Here is a 14,150-nt window from a genome sequence, read left to right as displayed (position 1 = left end):
CAGAAGAACCGCGACTAAAGGGCCTCCGCCCCGACGGTCGCCTGGCGCCCACGTGGACGGGCCTTTAGTCGCGGTTCGTAAGTGACCGCGACTAAAGGGGGGGGGCCTTTAGTCGCGCTACTTTGGTCGCGGTTGCGCAACCGCGACTAATAGCAGTTGCGAACCGCGACCAAAGGCCCTTTTTCCACCAGTGAATCAATGGGTATCCAGGAATTTCTAGTAAAAGCACTGCGACCATCGCATGAAATCAAGGTCATGCACGACAGACTAATATCAATTGGCGACATGTCTCCTCACGCGCCCAAGTTACGAGGCCGGAAAGAAAACCATCAGCATCTAACATGCACTATGCACAGCACTTGCGTCCCACCCCATGTGACCAGGCTCGTTACTTTTACAATGATCTTTTTTATTGTTTAGTCTAACCATCACTTATTTCAGGGTCGATTTAACCCCTATGCGCATATATTTTTCTCTATGCATATCTAATCTGAAACAATCATGAGTCCAAGGCAACGTAGGAGTTGGCGGATGAAGGAAAATTCCGGATGCGCGTGAAATATGCCAGACTTGCTGGCCGTGCAACCACCATGTTCGAAGACTCAAAAGTTTTTGCGCCGCAATATAACTGCAGATTGAACAAAGCTTCGACTACTCCGCTCGAACGACTGCGCCCGCAACACTTGGGGGTTTACCTGTCGTGGATCTGCCACATCGGCTGCGTCCTCTTCATCGACTACTTCCGGCCAGGCGCCGCGCTACTATATCGACTGTGTTCGCTACATGACTTGCTTCCACGCCGGCTCCACCGCAACCGATAAAAAAGCTAAGTGTTCCTCTTCCGAGAATCAGTTATTATTTATTTTCGCCAAACCCGAATACTCGGGGGCTGCGCTATTACATTATTACAGCAAATTCATCCAAACACTGGGGCTGTGCCATTACTTCGTTACCACAAATATACTCCGTTACTTGGTGAATTTATTTTCTTCGGCTCTGGATATATCTTCTCCGGTTCAGTGAAATTATTTTCTTCGGCTCAGTGGAATTATTTTCTTCGACTTAGTGGCTTTATCTTCTTCGGCTCAGTGGATTTATTTTCTTCGGATTACTGGATTGGTTTTCCTTAGGTTATTTATACAATATTACCCGATGCGTTTCCGGGTCAATGGATTCATCTTCTATGGTTATTACTGAAACTATTTTCTTCGGGTCAATGGATTCATCCTCTATGATATCAGGGGATTCATCTTCTATGGTTATTACTGGAACTATTTTCTTCGGGTCAATGGATTCATCCTCTATGATATCAGCGGATTCATCTTCTATGGTTATTACTGGATTCTTCGGGTCAATGGATTCATCCTCTATGATATCAGCGGATTCATCTTCTATGGTTATTACTGAATTCTTCGGGTCAATGGATTCATCTTCTATGATATCAGCAGATTCATCTTCTACGATTATTACTGGATTCTTCGGGCCAATGGATTCATCCTCTATGATATCGACGGATTTATCTTCAATATATGCTCTATATTTAATGGCATAATCTTCAATATGGATTCATCTCAAATACTTCATCTGGGATTCATCTTCGTATATTATTGTCTATGGCTTCATCCTAAATGGCTTTACCAAATATGACGCCGCGACTCCATCAACTTATTTGAACGTCACGCCTAAACGCTCGGGGGCTCGACAACGATTTCGCCTCGGGTCACGACTGCGACACAACAATCATGACATCACCTCAGCAACGCTCGGGGGCTCGGCTATTTCTTCATCAATAATTTTGCGGCCTCCATTTTTGCTATTTGGTGGTTTCTACTTTGGCTAGATTTCTTATCTACACTCGAAGACTTCATCATGCATCGACTTCGTCGTGTCCAAAAAGCTAAGTGTTCTTTTATTTTGCACAAAGTTGATTATCGTTTACTTTCACCACACCCGACAATTGGGGGCTGCGCGGCATATATTCACTTTACATATCATCGAATCTGAGCATCTGACACCGCATGCAAAAAAAGAGAGTCAAGGAAAAGATAGAAAAAGTTTGTTTATTTGTGCAGGAGAAAGCAAATTATACAAGTTCTTGAGCCTATGTCCAGATGCGCGCACCCGACCATAGCCTCGGGGGCTACTCCCATCGGGAGCGCTGACCGCGCACCCGACAAAATCTTCTTCAGGGAGGAACCCGACAAAATCAACAGTGCACCCGACGAAATCTTCTTCAGGGAGGAACCCGACGAAATCAAAAGAGCACCCGACGAAATCTTCTTCAGGGAGGAACCCGACGAAATCAAAATAGAACCCGACGAAATCTTCTTCAGGGAGGAACCCGATAAAATCGTGAGAGAACCCGGCGAAATTTTCTTCAAAAGAGAACCCGACGAAATTTTATTCAAGGAGGACCCGAAGAATTGTCCTCAAAGAGGACCCGAAGAAATTTTCCTGAAGGAGGAACTCGACGAAATTTTCATCAAGGAGGAACCAAAAAAAAAGGTGGACAAATCTTCGGGTTCATTGATTCGTCATATTGTTCCGAGCAAGAGCATCGGTGATGTACCCGACAATATAGAATGACCAATATATTCAGCTGTCTCATCAAGCCTGAGAGAAAAATAGAAGAACCCGCAAAATGGATCATTGCATCAGCCAAACAAGGCACTTGACAAAATATTCTCAGAGCGCCAAAGTCGCGAATAATCTCTGAATGCCGCAAAACTCTGCGAAGGTAAGACCTCGGGATCCGTCCTGTGTGGCGTGGCATAGCCAAAGACTGCGCTCTGCTACTTTTTTCCACATCAACAGATGTGAAGAAATATCCCGGCGGACGCGCTGTGGACCCGATAACATTACTGGAATTCGGATCATGGTAAGTCCTTAAGCGGCACGTGACGAATTACGCCAGGTCCCGAGATCATGTCCAGGGACGTGATCTTGAAGTAGGTTCTTGCGGGATTGCCACAAGAGCAGTTAACTGGTACCTGATCCGTCAGATGAACCAGCCCCATTTACCATTATCCCTGAACAACATAAATAGCAACGGTCTGGAGTCGATAAAAAGAGGGGTTGCACCCAGAAATATGGTTAAGTTCGTTATTGAGTAGTACAACTTGAGTCTATGCCCAGGTGCAAGCACCTGCCCATAGGCTCGGGGGCTACTCTTATCAAGAGCATTGTTCACCCTCTCAATAAGATACAAGAAAGAGGAAAAATTATGGAGTCGATTAAAAGCAAGTTGAGCCTACACCCAAGTGCAAACACTTGGCTGTAGACTCGGGGGCTACTACCATCGGGAGCGCTGGCCGCGCACCCGATAGAAAAATAACTTCGACAACATCTATGACAATCGAGGTTTGTAGACTCAACTCGATTCTACGACTCAAGTGGAGCCTACTCCCATCGGGAGCACATGGATTTCATCAAGTCCTGCAGAAATATAGTTAAGTTCTTCATCGAGTAGTACAACTTGAGTCTATGCCTAAGTGCAAGCACTTACCCATAGACTCGGGGCTACTCCCATCGGGAGCGCTGTCGCGCACCCGATAGAAAAATAACTTCGAGAATCGTCGACATCATTTATGCTACACATGATCTACGACATGGACCTCGCCTTTGGAGATGATTATGCTTGGAGTCTCTACGCAAGTCTTCGACTTCCCTAGACACTCGGGGGCTACTGACATGGGTATACCCTTCGGGTACCCACTATTAGTATACCCGGCTCGGCCCAATATGAAGAAGACCCAATATGGAGAAGGCCCAACAAGGCAACCCGAAGAAGTAGTCGACTAGGACTCTTGTAAAACCCTAGGTTGGTTGCATATATAAAGCCAGCCAGGACACCCGAAATAAAGGGGCCAACAAATAGACAATATAGCTCCGCTTATGGCGGCACCCTGTAAACACATCTATGATCATATAGTGGATTGCTAGCAGCACGTAGGGATCCTCCACCGAGGGGACCCGAAGCTGGGTACGTCATGTGCCTAATCTCGACCCCGGAATCTCCATCGTCGCTCTCTCCCGAAACCCAAGTCTACAATACGTAGGCATTGCCGAGGTGATCCCTCGTCACCCGCGGAGCCGATGATCTTGATTACTATGGAAGGTTACAAAAGGTATACGAGTTGACGTTCAACAACGCAAACATAGAACTCAAGCTCTTTGTGTTCAAATGCCACTGGTTTGACCCACACGGTGGAATGAGAAGCACCCCCTCCATTGGTTTAGTTGAAGTTAGGCCTACAACCACCTACAGCGGATTCGACGTCTATGTTGTGGCTCACCAAACCAAGCAAGTTTATTATTTGTCCTACCCATGTCAGAATGAGGAACTCATGGGCTGGGAAGTCGTGTTCCAGGTATCGCCACATGGTAAGCTACCCATCCCCTCCGAGGACGATTACAACAACATTGACCCGGTAACATATGAGGGAATTTTCTATTAAGAGGAAGAGCAGTTCGGGGACCTTCAAATAGACATAGGTCTTCAGGAGCTCCACAACGATGTACAAATGTGTGGTGAGACCGTGGTGGACCTGAAGGACATAGCTATGCTCACCAAGCGCAATGCGAACAAAGACAACATTGTCGAGACTCAACCGGAACCCAATGCCGACCATGAATACTCATATGATACTGATTTTGATAGTGAGGCTGAGAACCCAATGCCTAGAGATGAGAGTGGTGATGAATGGTGAGGGTCTTTTATGCTTAGTACCTACATTATCATTATGCTTAATACATACATTTGTCATTATGCTTAGTACCTACATTGTCATTATGCTTAATACCTACATTTTTCATTATGCTTAGTACCTACATTTGTCATTATGCTTAGTGTTTACTCATTTTCAACATGCTTATTAATTATTTTCTCTTTTCTTATGCAGGTAATTGCCCAATATGAGCGGACGGAAGGCATCATCGAGCTCCTTGCTTGATCAGATGCATCAGCGGAAGCCAGGGCCGGGTGCTTCCAGACGGAGTGGAAGACCCATTGTTCCCACCCGGCGTTACAAAGACGCAGACGGAGGACGGGGAGGACGAGGGGGTGGACGAGGGGGTGGACGAGCTGGAGGACGAGGGGGGGGACGAGCTGGAGGACGAGGGGGGGGAAGAGCTGGAGGACGAGGGGGGGATGCACAGCTCCTTCTAGCTGACATTCCCTCTGCTTCTGGCTCAGTGGCTTCACAGTCTATGGACGAGGAGGACACTAGGGAGGAGGAGGAGGAGGACACTAGGGAGGAGGAGGAGGAGTCTAGGGACGAGGAGGCTTCGACGGAGATGGCTCCGAAGAAGTTGCGGATTCGTGGGGAAGTGCAGGTTCCCGATGAAAGTAAGGAACCTGCTACGGAGGATGACAAGTGGCTCTTTGTCCCAGGAAAGATAGAGTAAGTAGTAAGGTGATTTCATTTTCGTTATGACACTTAGCATTTTCTAATGTTTGATAATTGTGCAGAAATTTCACATATACGGGGAAGAATATCCGCGTGCCAGGGAGTCTGATTGGAGCTGCTATTAGGAAGTACTGGCCGGGGATGTACACTCCGGTCCTTGGAGGCGAGTCCAAGCTAGCCTACACTTGGGAAGACTTTGAGATAGCGCCTTACCCTGGCTTTACTTCCGCCGCCGACGCCGTGATCAAGAAGTTTTGGGTACGTAATGCATACTCTTTGGGTTTCGTTCATATGTAGTTGATAACCCCACCGTGATAACTCATGCCTCTCACACTTTACTGTTATGCTTGATTGCAGCGCAATTATAGGGTGGCGACCGAGCATAAGGAGAGGGCGGACGTGATCCTCCGTAACATGTGTCGGAAGTTGACACGGCAGCAGTGGTACAACCAGAGGATCACGTGCATCGGCCACTTCTATGCTGAGCAGGGCGTAAGGTACACAAAGCCTGAGATTGTGCAGGGACTCGCCCCGGCTATGACGATAGAGGACTTCATGTTGGTAAGTAATTGTCAATGCGATTCTATGTACTGCGGCTAACTTGCAACTATATTGTTTGTTCTTCAAATGAGTTTTGATTTTGCAGGTTGTACCACATTGGGCTGGTAATAAGAGGGCCGCCTTCATGGAGTTGGTCAAGAATTGGGTCGGCGAAAACCCCGATTTCAAGGCCGTGAGCGACCGGAACAAGGCCAACCGTGGGCATCAGGGAACACACAGTGCGGGGAGCAGCAGCACCGATCGCTATCGGGACCGTACGGTACATATAAAAATGGAACAAGCTGCATTTTTTTGATTTTAGATGATATGCATAACATTTGTTTTGTGATGCAGGGGAAGAAGCTCGGGAGGGAAGTTGGTCAGATGGAAGCGTGGACGCACATGAAGCTGGTGACGCCCGGTCCGAACGAGCCTCGGCCCGCGCCTGAGATGTACTACGGCAAGGCCAAAGAGAGCAAGGAAAAATACTGCGAGGAGTACGCCAAGCTCCATCCAGAGGTGGAGGACCCTATGACCGAGCCGGTCGACGAGGTGGCGATGATGTCGGCGGGGTCCGGCCAGCCGCATGGACGTCCCGCCTGCCTTGCTCGGGGGTTTCAAGCCTCAGAGGAACTTCACGCAGATCAAGGCTACCCTCCCCTCCGGCAGCTACGCTACCTCCTCGCGGACTACATGTCGTTCTCGGGTAGAGGTAGATGTAAGTCATCCACACTTTCATCCTCTATTTTGACTCTTGTTCCTGAATGGCTATGTTGATGAGACACATTATTTCTGAAATTGTAGACTCAGCTCGAGGAGGCCTATGCAGTAGCTTACGAGGAGTATCTCGAGAAGATTAAGGAGCATGACCTTGTGAAAGATGCCTATGTCCAGTGGACGAGCAACCAGATGGCGGTAAGTTTCAATCTCTATGGTTGCAAAACATCATAAGTCCCCATGTTTGAATCTGAGCTATCTCTCCCGTTTCTTGCAGAGTTTCACTCGGTTCATGATGACTGGAGTGCGAGAGGAACCACTCCCAGAGCCACCTCATCCGGGGCCGACGCCAGTGTTCCCGTCCAAGGAGGAGTTCTATTCCATGTACAAGCGTCAGCGTCAGTTGACCCCGGTAAGTTGCTAACTTGGCTAAGTTGCTAACTTGGTGTGACATGGCTAAGTTGCTAACTCCCTCCAACATGTAGGGATTGGGAGAATCCGGGAACGACACTCCTTGTGGTACGCCGATGCACCCCGGTCGCCATTCTCCTGGTGCTTCGCCGAACCTCGGCATGGTTCTGCTTCCGGTGGCTCTCGTCGTGGTTCTACCTCCCCGAGCACCGTCGAAGTAGTGCGGCCTCGCTTCACCCAGTCGGAGCTAGATCAGTACTCGGGTCCGCCGGGTGGTGCACCACCATAGTTTCTACATTGTACTAGCACATGATGACACGCTCCATCTTTGTAGTGGATCCCGTGTATGTACCATGGTCTTGTATGCTATATTTGTGCTATTTGTGAGATTTGATGCTATATTTGTGAGATTTGGTGCTATACGGTGATATCTTTGTGCTCTATGGTGCTATATATGTTACTGGATATTCAATGTTATAATATGTGCATTTTGTGCGATTTTCTGGGCAAATTGTACCAAAATGGCAAAAAGCTGAAAAAACTGGGCACAGCTGTGCCGACGGTGTCACCATCGGCACAGGCCCGTAGCTGTGCCAAATGGCAGGGTCTGTGCCGACGGTGATACCGTCGGCACAGCTGTGGCGTTCGCGCGTTTTTTCCCCAGATCAAATTGCCACGTTTTCCCACAGGTGGGCACGTTGACGGCAGCCGGCGTGACGGCGAGCTGGGTGTGCCGACGATGGTGACGCCGACGGCCACCGTCCAGCCATCGGCGTACGCCTGTGCCGACGGTGTCCTGCTACGCCGACGGTACCCGCGCGAACCCCGACGCCATCTGTGCCGACGACGGTACGCCGATGGTGGACTTACCTGTGCCGACGGTGCGGGGCCGTCGGCCCACGGCGTCTCTCCCGTAGTGTTTCATTGTTATTCGGGAAGGCAATGTTCTTCAAACCGTGGAGCTGGGACTAGCTCACTGGATGCATGGCACTAGCTAGCTTCCTGCCGTCAGATCCAGTTTTTGTGCCTTCTTATTCATTATGCTCTTTGATGATGTAGTGGTTACTCAGAAAAAAAATAACCATGCTGACATTATCTTGGCTGTGAATTAGTGAAGATTCTTTTACTATATATATTACCATGTGCCAATCGAGCTTTGAACAACGAAATTCGACCGAGGCTGGCACCACGTCAATTCTCCTATTTGAATAGGTAGACATTTTCGCTTCTCAATGTTGACTTCAAACCTGCAAAGAAACCCTAAGAAACAAAGAAGAAGAGATGATTTGGGTGAGTATACTAGCACACAGCTCATACGGCCGGCTCCCTCGGTATATATATTGATATGACTTGTGGTACACACGTACAGGATAAGTACAGATATAAACAACCTAACAACTTACTTAGGATACTAACAGACCAACGTAACAGGATACGTTACATTTGATACCCTCCCTCAATCTCAGCCAGCTTCAGCAAGATTGAGATTGTGCCGACATGCATGAAACGCAGGCAACGGAAGAGGTTTTGTGAAAATGTCTGCAACCTGTTCCTTCGACGAGATGAACTGAATCCGAAGCAATGTTTTAGCAACTCTCTCGCGAACAAAATGAAAGTCGACTTCTATATGCTTCGTTCTCGCATGGAAAACAGGATTAGAGGATAAATACATCGCTCCAAGGTTGTCACATCATAAGACAGGAGGACGATCCAATTTGATTCCAATTTCAACGCCTTGTACTCCGACTCAGTACTTGTTGACGTCAGAAACCCACTGGCGGGCAGAGACGGGCAACACCGTAGAGCCGGGAACAACTAGGGCTGCGGCTGGCCCTAGTCCCTCTGAGCGACGGCCCGCAAAGCCTCCTGGTCGCACGCACCGATGTTTATCACAAGGGCGTGCCACCTGACCTATACCTGGTCAGGAAGGTGTGGATGATGCCTCGCTTAGTTTCCTGCAGGGCACACACGTAAACGTTAAATACGAGCCTCGATCGGCTCTCGGGTTATCCTGTGAATCGGCTCAAAGAGCCGATCCACCCATGATTCAGACGAGGTGTCCGAATATATGGTGGTCCTGCTTGATCAAGGTAAAGCTAATGAGATCTACGACGATGTGGGGTTTTCACCGCATAATCGGATCATCCTACTCCAGGTTGGGCCTCGCGGCCACGCACGGTGATCGTAAGCCGATCCTAAACAAGGCCTAAAAACCAACACGAGGTTGATCCTCGGAACATCCTGCTTAGGGCCAACGAACGACACCCTACGTGCCGCTGGATCCTCCCCCTTTGTAAGGCCTAACTATTGCAGATATTAAACTAATCCTTGTAGAACAAGGATGCAATCGTAACGGATCAGATCTACTAAACTATGGTCAAGCGGGGTGCCGCCCCTACGCCTAAGATAGGCGTAAGGGCGGCTGAACATGCAAGGGTTGCACTACGAAAGCATGCAGCATGAAGAACAATGCTAACCCTAACATGTCTAAGATAACTACGTTGCTCGCCATCAAAAAGGCTTCAGTACGAGCAACGCATGAACAACGTAGGCAGGCTTGTGCTGCCTAGATCGCAAGATGCGATCTAGGCAGCATGATGCCTACCGGTAGAAACCCTCGAGACGAAGGAGTTGGCGATGCGCCGAGATTTGTTTGTGGTTGAACGTTGGTTGTTGTTTATTCCATAAACCCTAGGTACATATTTATAGTCCAGCGGACTTTCTAATGTGGGCGTGCACTAAACCGTGCACGAGTAAGATTCTATCTCTAAACTAAGATACGATCTAATATGTTACAGATACACGGGCAATTAAGCCCAACTTGGTATAAAAGGCCGATCCACGTATTCCTTCTATATATATTTCTTCAAACCCATCTTGATCGCGGCCCACCTCTGACTCGGTCAAATTCTGGTGATAACACATGCCCCCCTGGTTTTGGAAATGACATTTCCAAAATCATTATGTTCTTTTCTCGTCGGGTCATGTCGTGGCAGAGCAGAGCTGCCGCAGAATCTTCCATCATTACGCCTCGCCTCCCGGGCTTCTCTGTATGAATCGTCAATTTCGGCCTCACGCCCTCGAGAACCGTATGGCATTAAATCTCCACTACACTCTCTTTATTTATCTGTGCCAAACGGTTCACCACTCCATCGCCTTGCTCGCTCTCGTTCACCAAACCAAAAAACCCTTCTCTCCCGCAGCCATGTCTTCCTCTTCCTCCTCCGCTTCAGGCACCTCTCTCCAACCGTTGCCGAAGAGCAAAGAAGAGGACGATCTCCGCTCCGGGGAGCACCCCATCTCCTCGGACAAGGAGAAGAAGGGAGGAGAAGCGGAGAAGACCAAGGCCTCCCCCTCCGTCAGGCTCCCGCCGAAGAAACGCTCCCGCATGTGGGCGGACAGCGAGGACGACGATGACGACGAGGAAGAAGATGAGGAGGAGGAAGATGATTCCTCCGCCTCCATTGGGTATCCTCCAACGAAGCGCTTCCGCGGCTGGGCGGATAGCGAGGACGATGATGATGACGAGGAGGAGGAGGAGGCTCCAACGGACGGCTGGGGCAGCAGCGGCGAGGAGCTTCCTGGGAGCAGCGCCGACGACCTCGACGACGGCGACGATGAGGACAGCGACGACTAGTAGAATAGGACTAGCAGTAGCAGTGCACTAGGCACTAGATCCCTCTTTTGAGAGCCATCGGCTCTTCTTGTAAAGCTGCTCCTTTGAATTAATGAGAACTGTTCTTCCAATTTCTCCTTTCATTAATCCAATTTCCATCCTTCCGCTTGCCACACCAAGACCGATAGTGACGAATCGGGCTATCATTGATTTTCTCAATCGTGGCGTTTTGCAGCCCCGCAGCCGATGACTATTCATCGGCTAATTTGAGGAACCAATCTCCTCTTTTCTTGCAGCACCAGCACGGTCCAAACCTCGTACCAGACGACGGCTTTTCCTTCCCAGTTCCTCCCTGAGACGATCATGATGCAATAACAACCGAGGTAACTCCAATCGGCTCTTAAGAACAGGGCACCCATAGGCCTGTTGCCCCCCGAGTCTCAGCCAAAACAGAGACGAGGATACGCGAATTAGCTGTATGGACCTGGGCTTGATCGTGTGTGGGGAAGTTCCTTATGCAGAGCCAGCCGATTTGAACATAAATCGGCTTCTCAAAGCAGAGAGCCTTCAAGGCGAGCTGCCCCCCGAGCTTCTTCAGTTCTTCCTGCAACTTGCCGGCTAGATCGGCTCTTTTCTTTTGGCGGATTTCATGCAATCCATCCTTGACCTGATCTGCACGTCTAGGCTGCTCCTGGCATTGTTCTTGAAGAGAGGATCTGAGCCTCCAAACTACTCCATTGAGGAGTTCCTTCATAAAAAATCTCCCTTTGTGCTCCATTGACCCTCTGATCGTAACAGTTACTCCTCTTAAGTCGATGTCTGCTGCATCGGCTGTGCTCGAAAATTTTCGAATTTTCAGATTTTTATTTTTTTACGGCCGACCTGTGCATCGGCCCCTACACCCCAATACCCATTACCAAAGATGAGACGGGATGATTCTACTGCATATCCTCGTATTTTATCCACCTGGGTGCCCCCCGGAGCCGATTCTGTCAAGAGGATTGATGGTATCGGCTCTGTTGGATAACATGTTGAACCCAGGCAGAATGGATGGTGAGGATAATTTTGGCCGATTGCTGGAATCGGCCTCCACGTTGCTTGCTCGGTGAAGGTTTTGTGATGTCCCTTCATTAATTTTTTGGGGCCGATCACAAGGATCGGCCTCGCCATGTTTGCTCATTGACGCGTTCTTGCTACTCGTTCAGGCCGGTAGACAGAACCAGCCCAATCTCTGACTTTATCATGTTGGTGCGCTTGCTGTCGCCCACCTTGAATGCATCGTGTGATCGTGGAGCGCTAAGCTTTGCCGGAAGAACGAGCACCATGTTTGTGCCAGCCGACGCTTCATCATCGGCTTTCCTTTGCTTGGGGCGCCACTCCATTTTCCGTGGGCGACCCTCTTCATCCAGGGTTCGCTGAACCTTTGCAGCCAGATCAGGCCTTGCCTTCCTCAAAGTATGCAAGTATAACCTCTCGGCTTCTTCCAGGCCGCGCAATCGTTGAACCCTGCGTTTCTGGGAACGGCTGAGTCCGTCGGGGCACCACCTTGGCCGGTGGTACCTGTCTTCTTCTTCTCCCTCGTCTTCTGAATCCGCAGAAAAGCCGATTGTTACTGCGTCGGCTGTTCCTCCTTCCTTGGGAGAGGTATGTCTCCCCTCCTTGGCTCCATCAATTCCCCCATTGCCTGCTAAACTCACTTTGTTTACCTTATCAGGGTTGTGATCTCTCGAGCTTGCTTACGTTCGACCCAGAATCCATCGAACCAGCTTCTTCCGAGGCAAGCGGAGAGCCGAACCCTAGTACGGTCCGTGGTCAACTCCAGTGTCTCAAAGACTTGCTTTCTGCCTCAACTGATATTCTGATTGAGAATTCCGAGGAAGCCAAAGGCATCTTCGAGGATATCCGGCCTCATCTCCCTATGACCCTGCAAGTGCAGCTGCGGCCCGCCGTTACCTTGTCGGCCTTCAAGTCAAGGGTGCAAACGGCTCGCCAAAGGATTACTCTTCGCCACTCCCAACTTCCGCTGAGAGCCGATATTGCCGAAAAGTGTCCACGGCTCAATGAGAAGAAGGCTGCTCTGGACGCCACGACGGACACTTCTGCCACTCGCGCCGAACTCGAGACCCTGCGCAAGGAGCTGGAGAATCTTGAAGAGAAGGTAAGGGCGACCAAACAGCTTATCCAGGACAAGGAAGCCCTTGTTGCCCGTTCTCAAGACGAAGCAAGAGGCCTCACGGCCCGATCCGAAGACCGATCCGGCTGAAATCCGTACCCTGAGCAATCAGGCGGTGACGGGTAAGGACGAGGATGACCAGGCTGAGATTGCTGAGGCAGATCGCATCCGTGTTGACGCCGTTCTCGCCCTCGGCGTGTTTCTTCAGTAGGGCCTTCAGAGACAGATGATGTTTCGCTGGATGCTATACTTGCTACATTTGTGATTTTTTTTTTACTGGCCGATGATTTTCCATCGGCTCCTGACATTTCCTTGCCCATGCGTCTGTCTGCTGATTACATGCCTCCCCCGAGCCGAATCTGTCAGGCGACTGCAGATATCGGCTTTGTATTATGCCAAAGGACTGTACTCGTACGCCGGCCCCGTTGGGGTTTGTGTATCCGTCGTGGCTGCTGTTCGTTAGATCACCATTGATCCCAAGCAGATCGTACGGTGCAAATAACCTTGGCCGACTCGCTAGAGTCGGAGCGCTCCATGAAGGTTCCGTAACATCCCTCGTGTAATCCTGGAGCACTAGGCTCCGTAGGGAGAACGAGCATCGTGTTCGTACCAGCCGATGTCTCATTTGTGCTTGGGTATTCCTTCAATAGAGCAATCATCTGACTCCTGAGCTGTGGATCCACCTTCTTGCTGATAAAAGTTGGTCGCGGCTTGTCTCCATGGTCGATGTCGATTTCCTCCAGCTCATTAGCCGAGGTGAACCCATACCCCAGCTTTCCGTCTCCTGTGAGGTCGATGCCAAATACCGGGAGAGCGGGTGGCGCGGATAACACGATCCGATCGCTAGAATCGGCCTCTATCTTGATCATCACCAGGACTTGGTGGCAGTGTCGGAGCTGATCGCGTGGGTCGGCTCCTTCTTCATTCTTGCTATGAGAGCAGCTGCCCTCATCATTACCCTTACCGGGGCGGTACCCAAGTTCTACCATGTTGATGCTGAACAAGTGTCCTGGTTGACCCTGGGAACGGGTTCTGTGGAAAGAGCCGATGAGTTCGGCTTCGAGGACTGCCTTGGTTTCGCCATGCTTCTTCTTGAGCTCATCAGGCAGGTCCTCGTACTTGACCGGAGTGCTTTCCGCCATCTCGGATGTAGATGGCGACGTGGTGGATGTTGAGGGTAGTCCCACCGGGCGTGCCAGAATGTGTTGACGTCAGAAACCCACTGGCGGCAGAGACGGGCAACACCGTAGAGCCGGGAACAACTAGGGCTGCGGCTGGCCCTAGT

Source organism: Lolium rigidum, chromosome 1 (genome assembly GCF_022539505.1).
Source record: "Lolium rigidum isolate FL_2022 chromosome 1, APGP_CSIRO_Lrig_0.1, whole genome shotgun sequence".
In the NCBI taxonomy this organism is placed as follows: domain Eukaryota; kingdom Viridiplantae; phylum Streptophyta; class Magnoliopsida; order Poales; family Poaceae; genus Lolium; species Lolium rigidum.
This window is presented reverse-complemented; position numbering follows the sequence as displayed.